This window comes from Protopterus annectens, chromosome 2.part0, assembly GCF_019279795.1.
Source record: "Protopterus annectens isolate FY-2018-M chromosome 2.part0, PAN1.0, whole genome shotgun sequence".
Taxonomy (NCBI): Eukaryota; Metazoa; Chordata; order Ceratodontiformes; family Protopteridae; genus Protopterus; species Protopterus annectens.
The window spans coordinates 1,371,663,273-1,371,679,429 of NC_056728.1; the positions used below are offsets into that span (position 1 = coordinate 1,371,663,273).

Below are 16,157 nucleotides of genomic sequence, written 5' to 3' on the forward strand. Positions count from 1 at the left end.
ATGAGTAAAAAACATATAGTTTAGATCTAATAAGGTAACTACATGTAAAAGTGATGTATGTCTATGAGTCTCTCACAAATAAAACAATCAAGTAAGAGACGTAGGAAATTAATTGATAAGATCCCCAGTTAAAGAAAGAACTCGGTACAAAATAATGTGATGTTATTCATTTTGTTTGTTAAAAAACTGTTATATAGCTATAAAAAGGTTTTTTCTTTATAATAAAAGTATCTATGGAAAAAGTAGCCTAACAAATCACATATATTAATATACATAAAAAATGCAGAAAAATATATTTCAAACAAACTTATGAATAATTTAACAAATCTATCTATTGGAAAAAAATATATAATGAATAATGGTCTCAATGTAGAAATCCATTATAGAAGATCTATATGTATATGATGTGTCTTTATGAAATGTAAAATATAATGTTAAAATGTGGACAAAACAAAAACTACATCTGTGCATAAATAAAAACAAATATGTAGTGATGACTTAGCAAACTTAGATCATAAAGGCCTATTATTCAAAATAGGTTTGATTGAAACAAATTGATTAATACGTGGACTGACGTGTGCTTTTAACAGAAATATCCGTTTGAGCTCAATACAGGCCAAATGGTTAATATTATCACCTCCTCTAGTATTTTCAACAACCAATTGTAAAACTTTAAAGCTAAAACAGTGTGAGCTAAATTCTTGTACATGTTTCGCTAGTGCGTTCTGTTCATTTCCTTTTCTGATATCATAAAGGTGATTGTACACCCTATCTCTTAGTCTCCTCTTAGTGAGACCTACGTAAAATGCGTCACAGCGTCCACATGTAGCAAGATATATGAGGTTAGTACTATCACAATTACAAACCCTCTGGATGTTCAAAAACCTGCTTCTTTGAAATATACAGGCACATGTGGCAATGGCCACAAGGATAGGTCCCACATTTAGGAGGTGTAATATTATTTTGCAGGTTATGTTTTGCGATGCATAATAATTGTTTGAGGTTATTACAATTTTTATAGCTAAATCTAGGGTATTCACCAACGATGTTTTTAGTACAGGGATCCATAATGAGTACATTCCAGTTTTTTCTAATTACATTCCTAAGGAAGACAACATCACTTGTATATTTCATAGTAAAGGACAACTTCTCTGTGAACTTATCATTTTTATTATAGGTTGTGAGAGAGACTTGGTGAACACCATGAGTTATAGTGTCAGTATCTGGTGTTGCATCACCTAGCACCTGCTGTTTACATTTTCTAATGAGATTAACGTTATAGCCTCTTTCCTTAAATAATAGTTCTAGCTGTTCTACTTCATGTGATAGCACAACCTTATCTGAGCAAATCCTAGCTATTCTATTAAATTGACTGGTGACGATTCCTGGGAAGGTATGTCTGGGATGCATACTTTCAAATTTTAATAAGGAATTTCTCCAAGTTGGTTTTCTATAAAGTGAAGTATTGATCATTCCATTTGGATCAAATTTCAGAGTTAGGTCCAAAAAATGAACCTCTACTTGTGAAGTTTCTACAGTAAACCTTAAAAAGGGACTAGTAATTTCAATGTCCTTAATAAACTGGATAGAGTCAACTTCACTACCTTCCCAAATAAAATGAACATCGTCCACAAATCTTTTATAAAGCTTGATGTTGCTATATTGACTATGTTTAAAAAGGAAATTGCTTTCCCATTCATAAACAACAAGGTTTGCGTAACTATTCGCACAGGGGGTGCCCATGGCAACCCCCCATTTCTGTAGATAATATTTATCTTTGAACATAAAAATATTATTGTTAAGTACAATCTCCAATAAATAATTAACCAAAATCTGTCTGTTGTTACTATAATGAGAATATGTTAACATAATTTCTCTTATAGCCTGGAGACCCAGCTCATTCGGTATGCACGTGAATAAATTTTTTACATCCATAGTTACCAGTAAATAGTTAGATATATCTTTTTCTAACTTAAATCCTTTCAAAAATTGTATTAACTGAAAGGAGTCTAAAAGTATATTGGGAACTTCATTAACTATAGGTCTTAGCAGATGTTCTATAAAGGATGAAATGGTATAAGTGCTCCACCTTTCACTGGCTACAATGGGTCTCATAGGTACTGGTAAAATATTTTTATGTATCTTAGGCAAACCTTTAATGATGGGAACAACGGGGAACTCAATCAGGAAATACTCATAGGTTTCACAACTAATTTGACCACATATTAATAGGTCATACAGATCTGCTTGTATTTTTTTGATGGTATTCTTAACAAAACCAATTGGAACTATTTGATAAGTACTGCTATCTGAAAGTATTCAGATTGTGTTTTACTCCATCAAGACATAGGCATGTTTTTATTGCTAATAAGACCATAGTTTTGAAATAACTATATAAAACTGTTCATGTCAGGGACAGAAGGAAATTGCAAATGAAGAATCCCTGATAGCAAGTTAAAGTGTCCACTCATCTTAAAACCTGTAACCATTATTTAGTTATAAAGAAACACATGATCTGAGTGATGCTTTACAGCATCAGATGGAGGAATGTGAAGAGTGAGGCATACAGAAGGAAAATGTTAAATTTTAAATATGTTTTCATCTCAAAATGGATACAGGAGTGTTTTTTTCACTATGGTTTTAATTATTTACTTCCTACTGAATATGAAAAATGCTAGCATGGCAAAAAGTATAAAGTTATTTTACGGAATGCGTAACTCTTGCCTAAAATGGAGAGTCATACATCAAACAGCATTCATGCCTTTTGTAGTGTTTCACTTCGTCTTTTGGCTTTTCTCGGTTGGGGGTCGCCACAGTGGATCACCCGTCTGCTTGGCAGTGGAGTTTTACGGTACCAAGGTGCCAGCCTGGCGTCCAACCTTCCACAGAAGGCATATGCATGCACACACTCACACCTAGGGCCAAGTTGGAGTGTCCAATTCACCTACAGCATGTCTTTGGGATGTAGGAGGAAACCCACACGACCACAGGGAGGACATGCAGACTCCGCACAGAAGGCACCCCAGCTGAGAATCGAACCAGAGAGCCTCTTGTTGTGAGGCAGCAATGCTAACCGCTGCATACACACAAAATAAAAAGAGGCTTACATCAGCAGTGTTGTGGACTACAAGCCTAACACTAGTAGTACATTACAATATTACTTTAAAACAAGAATTAAAAATAAGCACAATCTCTGCCAACATTTAAGAAGCAAGCTAAATATAATTTGTAAAGGCTGAAACCCTTGTTTAGGACCATTCATTTGGAAATAGGGCTAGAATTAGGGCTGCCACCATTTCAAATGGCCAAAGTGGGACATTTTTGGGACAACCAGATTTTACAGGCCGATACAGGTCAGTACAAAGGATAGAACTTTACGTTTTTGCCTAAATAAAAGCTTATTCTTGTAGCAGTTTAGTTGCTTATTCTGTTTCTTGTAACATTTAGGTATTTTAGATACAGAAATAACTATTACATAAAATATGGGACATAATTATGTCCTACAATCTCAGGACATTTGTTTTTAATATTCTCTGGGCACACCTGCCCAAAGAGGGACTGTCCCTCGCAAAGTGGGATAGGTGGTAACCCTAGCTAGAATATTCCCAGGAGAAGGATTTTGAAAAATTCCGTGAGGCATATGGACATTTTTGTCTATGGGAGGAGCCAAATGCCTCTTTAAGAAAATCCCGAATTTCATAACAACGTCGTCAAAGTTTTATACTAAACACAGTTAAAAAATAGTTCCAAAACATCATCAGAACTTATCGTGACATAAAAGTCACAGGCTTTGCATACGTGTTTCATAAGAAAAGGAAGGAAAAAAACAAGTTAACTTTCCTCCACACCTCCAGCCTAAAACGATTATTTCAGTAACAGTCGTCCAGTACCGACATATTTCCGGAAGTGCTAATATTGGATCAGATGTGGAGATGTTTGTAAGTATGTATGCCCAGTATTCCTTGCATGTAAGTTTAACAGATGTTTCGAGGTTTTGTGGGGTAGTTTGTATAGTAAAGCAGCACACGACCCTAGTAGGAGGTTACTAATATCACGTCTGCTGATGCAGATCTTTTTTTTTTTTTTTTTTAATGGGGTCACATGTTTTTGCTTTTGCAGCTGTTGTATCTGTCCTTGTTTAGTAGTCAACGTGTCTGGAATATCCCTGCTGGAAATTCCTGCATCTTGAAGTAACAGGAATGAATTCAGCACACATCTTTCTTTAATTGGTGTGGTAGTTCAGAGCTGAATCGTACAGTGATACTTTATCACGTGACTCCAGTGAACTAAGCAACCGAGTGTTGTGTGTGTATATATATATACGGTTTTGTATGGGGGATTGATGATGTGATATACGCTTTTGAGTTTATAATAAGTACTTAAAAGTTATATCGAATGGATTGATTGTATGGTGCTAATGAAAATAATTTAAGACTTAGGTTATTTTTGCTTCATCGGTTACTTAGTTATACATTGTGCAACTGGGTGTGTTGGGGGAATTCATTTTCAGTAAAGCTCCATGGAAAATTCGTTTTGTCAAGTGATATAATGAATCGCGAAGAGTATATAAGTTGTAACGCCTACAAAGGTTTTGTATTAGAACATTACCTCACCAGATGCGAAGTAGCAAGGGGCGCCTAAACCCCGCCCAGCACTCTGTGCATAATGTTTACTATAAACATCGGAAGACCATCGTTGGAAAAGTCAATATGCTAAATATTGTAATTATTTCAGTACAAAGCTTTTTCTCCCTTGTATATTAAATCTTAGACTAAGTAATTTACCCAGTAAAAACTCAAATCAGTTACATGTTTAATTTTCATCCCTTTGATTTGGGGTGAGTTGTATTACAATGAATTTATGTATGTTTATTTCATACGAGTTTTTATATTAAATGCGTTTTTCCTGCTTTGTGAAATTTCGTGAGGTACCATGGTAATTTCCAAAGATCAGGCGTTTGTCTTTCTAGTTGGTTTATAAAGGTAATTAAATAAAACAGGATGGACTCGATAGTAGTTCGGTGTTGACATTTGAAATGCTTTTGCTACTTTTCTGAATGTCGCAGTTAAGACCTGCTATTTTTACAAGATCCCTATTGTACCCAGAAAGTACCCTAGGGCTTTATTCCTGAGTTCGCACAGAGAGGTTTGGTATTTCCTTTGAAAAACGTAAAACTTCCTGGATGGGGTACACTGCTGACTGTGGGGTAACCACTGTATATGGCATGTCAGATATTGCTATTAGATTAGATAACAAAGGTTTTATGGGAAAAAAGAGTGGATAACTTTACAAAAGTAATGCATTTTTGACCAATTGCTTGTTTTAATGTAAGATACTGTGGTGGTACAGCGGTTAGCGTTGTCGCCTCACAGCAAGAGATTCGCCAGTTCGATTCTCAGCTGGAGCACCTTCTGTGTGGAGTCTGCATGTCCTCCCCATGGTCGAGTGACGTTTAAAGACATGCAGGTAGGTGCGTGCATGAATGTTGGGCGTCGGGCTGGCACCTAAAAATCCACTGCCAATTATTAGTGGGCCAGAGTGTCGCTGTGGCGACCCCTAACCGGGAAAAGCCCAAAGACGTTTAGTTTAGCTTGTTTTAATGTAATGTTTAATCTTGTTTAATAATCCGTGCGTGTTGGGGAGGGGGATTACCTTTTGAAATAACCCTGCAAGATGGAGCACATGTATCATTTTTGATGTACTTTTTAATTTTTCTTATTAAAAACAAAATCAACTTGTTAATGTTTTGTTTGAAAATGCACTTGCAAAATGATATTCTGCTTAACATTTGCATGGAAAGCAGCCATGTGAAGTGGAGGGTGCAGGGGGCTTGCCCCCCTGCAAAAGCAATTACTGCACAAAATTATAATTAAAGATACCATAAAAAAGTAGGAAGCCTCTGTTAAAAACGATCAGAGAATTAATATTCACCATGTCACTCGGCTGTGTTTTCCATGCAATGCCACACGGGCTTGCCACACCCATTCCTGCACAAAAATCACGGTGGAGTAATGGTAATGTAATTCAAGTCCGATAATTTGCATTATATAACATTTCTGTACAGCAAATTAAATGGGAAAACAAACAAAAAGATCAAACATTTGCACCTGAAATGTACCATTAGACATTATGGGCAGGTAAATGGAAACATCGAAAGTGGCAGTTGCACCTGAAATATACCTTTAGAAATTATGGTAAGGTGTTCGTTGGATTAGTTTATTATTTTAGGGGAGCTCTTGAATGAGTGAAGTTTTACCTCTCAGCTTTCCCCCAGTTCGTGCAGTACATCCCTGATTTTGTTTCATACTATTTTCCCAGTCACTCACACATGTATTTGATTTTCTGGTAAATCACTGAGGAATACAGTTGGTTGTTAATGATCAGTGTAGTTTCATACAGCAATTGCGTTGATTAGGACATACCAGGATTCGTGATAGCAAGTGTAGCCTGCAGTGGCTGTAGGGTTACCACCTGTCCCACTTTGCAAGGGACAGTCCCTGTTTGGGCAGTTGTGTCCTGACAAAAAATTAAAAAAATGGCAAATGTCCTGAGATTTTAGGACAGAGTTATTCCCTATATTTTATGTAATAGTTGTATAAAACAGTTATTATGTATCTAAAATACCTAAATGTTATAAGAAACAGAATAAGCAACTAAAATGCTACAAGAATAAGCTTTTATTTAAGTAAAAAAGTTAAGTTCTATCCTTTGTACTGACTGTGGGTATGTGTCGGCCTGTAAAATCTAATGTTTGTCCCGAAAATGTCCCACTTTGGCCATTTGAAAAGGTGGCAACCCTAAGTGGCTGTGACGTGGCTTCAGATGGCAAGTAGTAGTTGTTGTCACTTAAAGAGCCACTGCAGTGGTGTTTGGGGGGGGGGGTGAGATTAGGGTTAGGAACAGGGTTTGAGATTTGATTGACACTTGCATTGGGCTGCAAGTTAAAGTCCCTTTCCCCATCTGTACCTGCACAAGTCTAGATGGTATATCCTAATCTACACAATCACTGTTCGTATCTTAATATTCAGACAATGCATGTTGATGCAGACCTGTTTCATTATTTTTTAATGAGTTAAAGTAATATTTAAAAATTGTCAATTACTTTGGGCCTTTGTTCCCCTCCCCATTCATTTTGGCGTTGCCCAGAATTTTTGTGCAAAGAAATTGAAAATGTGAGTGAGGTGTGAACTGTCATAATAAGAAAAACAAGATAATACTGAACAGATGCAGGTTCAGTTTCTATGTAGATGATATTTTAGTTTTGACTTGATGGGTTTCTTTTCATCAGTGCATCTTGTACTGTGTGGTACTTTGCTCTAGAGTTTACCTACACGTATATTAACCCAATCTGTTTTCAGCATTTTTATGTTGACTAGGTATACCTCTGATTCTTTGACTTCACAAGAGAAGTGTCTATATTAAAATGGTGTCAGTTAGAGGTGAGTATTTTGGAGAATGTACTCTTTTGACTATTATGTGGCGTAACTGTCAATTAATCCTTTTGTTTAGCTCTGCTAATTGACAAAGGAATATCAAGTTCAAAAGATGTGATCATTCTGTTATATTCAGTATTGATCAGGACATTTTTCAAGAACAATGTCATATTTGGGAACATATCAAGCAATTAGAAAGACCCCAAAGGTTCCCATCCAAAAATATCAGATGCTTAAAATCCATGAGCTACTAAGATAGGCTGTATACTCTTTTTATTCAGTGTTTTATAGTCTTTTGAGGGGAGAGCTTTCTTTCAAGTTCATAGGTATTTAACAGGCTATTGATCTGTGAAGATCTGAAGGCATAGCCTTACATTCCCATGGTAGTATTTAGCACTTGCGTTTTGTATATGAATAACCCTATTGGTGGGTGGGACAGAGCTATGTTGGGACATTTACTTGTTGCTCATTTCCATGAGAGACATGGATACTAAACTGAGAATTAATTTGCAGTTTTCTGTCCATTCATCCAAATTTTATTGAATAGCTGAAGAGAAGTACTTCATATTATGTAGAGTGAAAGATTGTTCATTGGAAGAGTTATTCTCGGAGTTATATACATATCCCTCCAGCATATTATATTTATGTTGCAAAGGAGATTGAGCTGTCTTGAGCTACTGCTTATGCTACCATTGGATTTGTGAATATGTAATAGGTCTAACAGGATACGGCCTGTCTGTCTTGTGTGCATGAGACAGAGATCACCCCTTAGTAGCATGCATAGTTTTTGTGATTCAGGCCCTGCATTTGTTTTGCTGGGAAAGCATTGTGGTCACTTCAGTTGTGACAAGTATTTGGACAGGTTCTTGCCAAATGGGGCATTATATTGAATGATCAGCTTGATGAGAGCTGGGAACAGTGGAATAATGCTGGGAATAGTGGGATAATTACATCCCTGGAAGCCGTATCTTTGGATATAAACTGTATGATGAAGAATGACTTGTGTGATGGAAAATAGTGGCAACGTGGTGATCAAAGGACAGTGCTGGCACATGTTCCTAGTGTCCTGACTACTGGATCAGCTTTCAGGAGGGTGCTGTCAATATGATAGTTAAAAAGAGAAATTATAGTTGCCAAAGGATACAACTGTCATTTTTTTTTTGTTATTAAATTGTAGTCCATGGCCTTGTCATCAAATGTTTTGAAGAGGTCCTCTTAGAGGGTTTTGGTTTCCAGTGGGGAGTTTATGATGGCACCAAGTTTTCTGTGGTCTTGTGTATTAATTCCATAATGATCCTTTCCATAGCCTTGCAGATGAGGCTCTTCAGGCTTATGGGTCTATACACAAGTCTTTTGATGACCCAACTTTTAACAAGGGGATGGCAGTTGTCTTCCGTTCATGTGGCACAAAGCCTGTTTGGGGGCTGATGTTGTGTAACCTGTGTAGGTGGCCTGACAAGTCATGTTTCAGAATGACTAACAAGCAGCCTGGTATGTTATCTGGCCCCATACAGAAGTAGTGTTCTTTGCCTTGGATTGTGCCTTGAAGACTTGTTATTGGGAGATGGAGGGGGTTGTATATGCTGTATGTTACACTTCTTCCCAAACTGGTTACCTTGTAAGAGAAACAAGTACATGATGTTAACATTTTGCTCTAACAGAAGTGTGTATGTATTTTGTGTGTGTGTGTGTGTGTGTGTGTGTGTGTGTGTGTGTGTGTGCAGAGGCACTGAAATACACACAGATGCTTGCAAGCACACACACCCATATATAGGAGTGCTGTGTTCTTGGGTGTGCCATCCTTCAGATGATATGTTAAACTGAGGTCCTGTCTGTCTCAGTTGGTGGTAGCTTTGGTCGGTGTAAAAGATCCCACAGGAGTTATTGGGATTCCTTAAAGTTTATTCTTTTAAAATAAAAGAAACGGAGCTGAATATTTATTTATGTCAACTTGCATACAACTTTTTCAAAGCGCTACATATGTGCGTTTAGATATGTGTATATGTATGTATGTGTGTGTGTGTGTGTGTGTAAATATATATATATATATATATATATATATATATATATATATATATATATATATATACTGGGGGCAGGTCTGTGAAAGACAAACTCTGCAAGCCTCAATTCATCAATCATTTTTGATTGAAACAATAAGCAGAAAAAAAATGTGTGCTTGTGTGTGTATATATGGGTCTACCTGATAACACTGACACTCCAAAACACCGACACCGAAATAACCAACACGACAAAACCAAAAAAAAAAGAAAGTTCAAAAACATGAAACTTCAAATGCCCGACAAACCACAATCCAGACAATCAACAAAACAAATGCCTTTCCCAAAAACACACACACACAACACAAGCACAACAAAAACCTTACAAACCTACATTAAACCTCACATACACAACTATCTATGCAGTAACCTTAACCCAAATCCTGACCCTAAGGTCCGTCACTATCGCACACTTACCCGCACCCTAACTCACTTAATCCACCCTTAACCCTGTCACTATCGCGCATTTACCTTACCTGCACCCTAACCCTAACTCACTTAATCTGCCCCAACCCTCAAGTCCCTCACTATTGTACACTTATCTTACCCATACCCTAACTCACTTAACCTGCCCCAAACCTAACGTCCGTCACTATCGCACATTTACCTGACCCGCACCCTACCCTAACGCCCGTCACTGTCACACACTTACCTTACCCACAACCTGACCCTAACATCCGTCCCTATCGCACACTTACCTTAACATGTCGGTGTTCTCAGCGTCGGAATTCTCAACTGTCGGTCTTCTCTGTTGTCGGTCTTCTGGTGTTGGTGTTCTTGTCGTCGGCATTTACAAATTTCGGCGTTTTCAGGTAGACCCGTATATATATATATATATATATATATATACATTTTTTGCAGTGGGACAAGTACCCCAAACCCTCTGTTACTTGTATACCAAGTCTTAAATCACACAACAGCAGGAAAAGGGCAAATTCCCACTCCCCACTCTGCAGTGACCTCACACAAAGTAATGTTTGCAGTATGCAACAAAGCAGTATTTGATCATTTCCAGCATTCAAAATGTTTACTATTCCAAATGTCAAAGAACTGCCTTGTTACCTTAAATATGATATAGATACGAGTTTATAATACATAATTGCTGGTGAGTTTGTTCGAAACACAAAACATCAAGCAAACGTAAGTGATTACCATTATTTATAACAAAAATCAAAACTCATTGGTTATTACTATTAACAAAAATCAGTGAAAAATGCAATTACTAATGTAAACCAATTGGTTACATTTGTGACTAAAGAAAAAACAAACTGTTACATGGAGAGTTTCACCCCCCCCATACTCCCTGATGTGGAGGCCAACCCCCCCCTAGAATTAAATATACTAACCCCCGAGTCACACAATTACTAAGAAAAGGGGGGGGGGGGACCATGAATTGTGAAATGGTAAATGTAATGAACTTCGACCATTATATAATTTGACCAACTGTACTACCAACAAAAAAACAGCATTTCAGCACACAGTGAAATGTATGCAGCAATAACACTCATATACACACATACAGTGGATATAAAAAATGCACACACCCTTGTTAAAATGCCAGGTTTTTGTGATATAAAAAAATGAGACCACAATAAATCATTTCAAAACTTTTCCCACCATTAATGTGACTTATAACCCGTACAATTCAGTTGAAAAACAAACAAATCTGTTAGGGGACAAAATACAAAAAATAAAAAAAACATGCAATGCGTTGGTTGCATAAGTGTGCGCACCCTTAAACTAATACTTTGTTGAAGCACCTTTCGATTTTAATTACACCATTCAGTCTTCTTGGGTACACACCTACCATGAATTAAAGAGACTCTGATTAACCCCAAATAAAGTTCAGCTCTCCTAGTAGGATTTTCCTGACATTTACTCAGTTGCCTGCTACAGCAAAAGCCATGGTTCGCAGACAGCTTACAAAGCATCAAAGGAATCTCATTGTTGAAAGGTGTCAGTCAGGAGAAGCTTAAAAAGACTTTCCACAGCATTGGATATACCATGGAACACAGTGAAGACAGTCATCCAAAAGTGGACAAAATATGGGACAACAGTGACTTTGCAAAGAACTGGATGTCCCTCCAAAATTGAAGGAGCTGCAGAAATGTCTGGCCAGTACTGGTTGTATACTACATGTGACGGAGCTGCAGAAATTTCTGGCCAGTACTGGTAGTGTACTACATGTGACAACAATCTCCCGTATTCTCCGTATGTCTGGACTGTGCGGTAGGGTTGCAAGAAAGAAGCATTTTCTTATACACAAAAACATCCAGGCCCAGCTAAATTTGCAAAACAATACATCAAGTCTCCCAAAAGCATGTGGGAAAATGTGTTATGGTCTGATGAGACCAAGGTTGAACTCTGGCCACAATTGCAAAAGGTATGTTTGGTGCAAAAACAACACTTCGCATCATCAAAAGAACACCATCCCCACAGTGAAGCACGGTGGTGGCAGTATCATGCTTTGGAGTTGCTTTTATTCAGCTGGAACTGGGGCTTTATTCAAGGTGGAGGGAATTATAAACAGTTCCAAATACCAGTCACTGTTGGCCCAAACCCTTCAGGCGTCTGCTAGAAAGCTGAAGATGAAGAGGAATTTCACCTTTCAACATGACAATGACCCCAAGCATACATCCAAATCAGCAAAAGAATGGCTTCACCAGAATGAAATTAAAATGGCTCAGCGAGAGCCCCCAGACCTAAATCCAGTAGAAAATCTGTGGGGTGACCTGAAGAGGGCTGTGCACAAGAGATACCCTCGCAATCTGAACGATTTGGAGCACTTTTGCAAGGAAGTAGTGGGCAAGTATTGCCAAGTCAAGATGTCCCATGCTAATAGACTCCTACGCAAGAAGTCTGAATGTTGTAATTAAATCAAAAGGTGCTTCAACAAAGTATTAGAGTGTGCACACTTACGCAACCAGCTTATTGCATATTATTTCATTTTTAATTTTTTTCCCTAAGTTTAGAAATGATTTATTCTGGTCTAATTTTTTTATATCACAAAAACCTGGCATTTTAACAGGGGTCTGTACACTTTTTATATCCTGTGTATGTATATATATATATATATATATATATATATATATATATGTGTGTGTGTGTATCTATATATATATATATGCGTGTGTGTATGTATGTGTGTGTGTGTGTATATATATATATATATATATATATATATATAATATAAAAACCCACATTTTACTCTCCCCTTTATTCTCTAAAAATATATTCTGCAATGATTCTTTATTAGACCGTTTCTAATTATATAATGCATTCGTACATCATCTATTTCGGACCATACAAAAAAAAAAAAAAAGCACAATACAGTTTTACCTATTCGTTCTTCTTCTTTATTTTTCAATCCATGTAATACCCACATTGTCATATATGTTTTTACATCTTTCAGTTCATATTTTAAAAGTTTATCCATTGCTTCTCAGAACTTTTCAGTTTTTTACAGTCTGTAAACCATGTACTATTACACACCCACAACCTTTCACTGAACATAATCTTTCTTATATTTCCTTGTATTTTATTCACAAGCATAAGCCTTCATAAAAAAAATCCAGCCATTGACTTACATCTTTGTAACTCTCTGTACTCTTTTATGTACATTTTTACTTCTTTAACCTTTTCCCACCCATCAGTCTGCTAATGCTTCTCCATTATTTCTTTACAGCATGAAGCCAATACTTTAACCCTTTGTCTATATTTGTGTCTTTATTTCACTGTCTTATCGTCTTACAGTATTCATAACCTCAGGTACATTTTTGCCCATATATTTCCTTCTTTTATTTACAGTATTATAAAGTACTTCATATTCATTTAATCATACCTTTTTAATAATGAATCTACTTTATGATTTCTTGCCTTAAAAAAATCAAAGAATGCAAAGAAACGAACTGGATTTAATTGCGATAAGCCTCATTTTTTTATACGCAGTATATATGATTTCTATTTTACTGGAGTTCAACCTTGAAATTTAAAAGCATGTAAATACTTTCTCAGTTTAAATCTCTGTAAATCGGTTAAATATAGCACTCCTGTACAGTAAGTAAGTAATGTCTTTAGGCTTTTCTGGGTTGGGGTCGCCATAGCAGAACTCCAGTCCGCTAATGATTGGCAGTGGATTTTTACGGTGCCGAGTTGCCAGCCCGACTCCCAACCTTCAAAGAAGGCACACCCATTCACGCACGCACCTATCTGCATGTCTTTATACGTTACTCGTCCATGGGGAGGACATGCAGACCCCACACAGAAGGCGCTCCAGCTGAGAATCGAACGGGAGAACCTGTTGCTGTGAGGCGACAATGCTAACTGCTGCACCACCGCAGCCATTCTCCTGTACAGTAAATAAATTGGTTTATTAATATTATATTTATGAAGTAAACTTTGTTTAAATGATGCCTTAAACTCTGTACACATGTTTATTTGATCATTTTTTTTCATTTCTATAATAAAAATATATTTTGCTGTAAACTTTACTCCTCACACTTCTATTTCTTTTTTAATAAATATCACATTTGAACCACATCCCAATATCTTCTTTTCTTTTCCTTATATAATTCCAACTCCAAATTTCTTCTTTTGTCTGCATAACTAAAATAGTATCCCTCATCCAGGTTCTGTGTGCTGTCATAATCATGCTACCTACATAAGAAAACATTGGTAGAATTTTCACATTTAAACTTCTTTCCCAATATCCCACCTCTGTCGACTTCTTAAATGTGATCCTCACCCATCTATAACTAAAGCAAGCAGTACATGACTCATAGGGCACCCTTGTTTAATACAGTTCTTAATTCCAATCTTCTTTCCAAAATAATAGTCCCCCAGTGGGATTAGTCTTGTCCTTTCTTATATATGCATCAAATTTATGAATTTTTGACTGAATCCTTATTCTGTATTAACATCCATAAACAGTTATGCTGTATACATTATGAAAGGCTTTTTAATATCACAATTTTATTGCACTGCGGTGGTGGTGCTGTGGTAGCGTTGCCGCCTCATAGCAAGACGTCCCGTTCGATTCTCAGCTAGAGCGTCTTCTGTGTGGAGACATACGTGAATGTGACATGCCTTCGTTGAAGGTTGTGCGTCAGGGCTGGTAACCCGGTACGTAAAAATCCACTACCAATCATTAGCAGACCGGAGTTTCGCCGTGGCGACCTCTAACCGGGAAAAGCCGAAAGACACAAACAAACAAGTACCCTTATTACTTCCAATATTTATTGGAACAATAATGTTTCTTTAATTATGATTCATTTGCTTCTTTACCCTTTAAACTTATTTCATTAATTTAAGTTTGATGACTGGGAAAGTCCACTGGGCCAAGAAGAGCCCAGTTTCAGTGGAGGCCGAGGGAGAAAAGCTCCACAGTAATTGCAAGTTACATTTAACATGTTACAAAAGGACATAGTTCATACAGCTAATTAAACATTTAGTGTCACAATGTTACAAAAATTAAGACAGTTCAATACAGAAATTTCAACATTTACATAAAGTGAATATTTTTGTTATAAACTCAATTGTAGGTTTAACATTTCAAAGTATATAGCTACTAACCATTAGTAGGTTAGGAAAATATTTACATGGAGAGGGTAATAATATATTTGAGATTAGAAAGTATTGTACAATAGATGTTAGAGAGAAAATTAGTTTTTAGTAGGGGAGGGATTGTTTTGGGTGGGATGAAGTAATTGTAGAGGTAGTTTGAGTCAGTGCAAGGTGGATTGAGGGGGGGGGGGTTAAGTCCCTTTTCTGTAATTTTTTCGGCATTACATTAGTCCTTAAAATTAATATTTTGCAATTATTTAGCTTCAATACAGTTGGTCTCAAGTTAACCATCGTCTTCCAAATATATTTAATAACATTTTTGATTGAATCCTTACCTTTTATACCTTTATAGTAGCATTCATTCAACACCTTTACAAAAACTTTATTTTTAATGTCATATTCGTGCATTAAATCTCATACCATCCTACCCTTGTAGTGAATTTTTATTTACTGTGTTTAAGACTTCATTTAATTCCTGCATGCTAATTATTTTTATCTGCTCACTCTTTTCCGTAGTTACTTTCTTAATTTCCCATTCTGTTGTACATTTAGTATCTGTTTATTTATACGTTTTCATGTATTTTTCTCCTGTCTACACTACGTTTTCAGAGAATCCCAGTCCTTTTTGTATACCTCCACCAATTTAAAACTTAGTACTTTTCCTCTGTTTCATTTATAGGTTCATAGGTTCATACTAGGCTATCTGCCCTAGGGCATTTATAAGCCTAGCCAGAGTATGTTTGGCTTTTGCCACCCATTTTAAATTAATTTTGCTGTGCCCTTTTTCGAGGTTAGTATACTGTGCCTCTGTCTAACAGTGACACAGAAGTGATACCCGGGGTAAACCTACGATCTCCCATCCACTCATCAAGATTCCTCTTGAAGAGAGTCAATGAGGGACTCTGCCTAACCTGGACTGGGATTTTATTCCAGAGTGAAGGGAGCCCCTGGGTTATGAATCTGTCCCTCCAGCATGTCCTATTTATTTCAGTGCTGAGGTTCAAGTCTCTCGAGCGCGTAGCTCGATGGGATTTGGATTTTTTGAGGTGCAGCATGTCCCTTGACTCCGGTTTGGACATGGCTTTATACGTCAGGCACAGAT

General features: G+C 36.9%; 1 protein-coding gene across 2 annotated transcripts in view; it reads left to right on the forward strand.

Moving 5' to 3' along the window:
- The first annotated feature begins 3,672 nt into the window (after nucleotides 1-3,672).
- Nucleotides 3,673-16,157, forward strand: part of ALPK1 (alpha kinase 1) — an 873,475-nt gene continuing 860,990 nt past the window's right edge. The window contains exon 1 of one of the 2 annotated variants that reach the window (XM_044061550.1): nucleotides 3,673-3,942. The gene's annotated coding sequence lies outside the window, so the exon portion shown is untranslated. The remainder of the gene's footprint in view (nucleotides 3,943-16,157) is intronic. The other variant, XM_044061549.1, reaches the window with a different exon arrangement.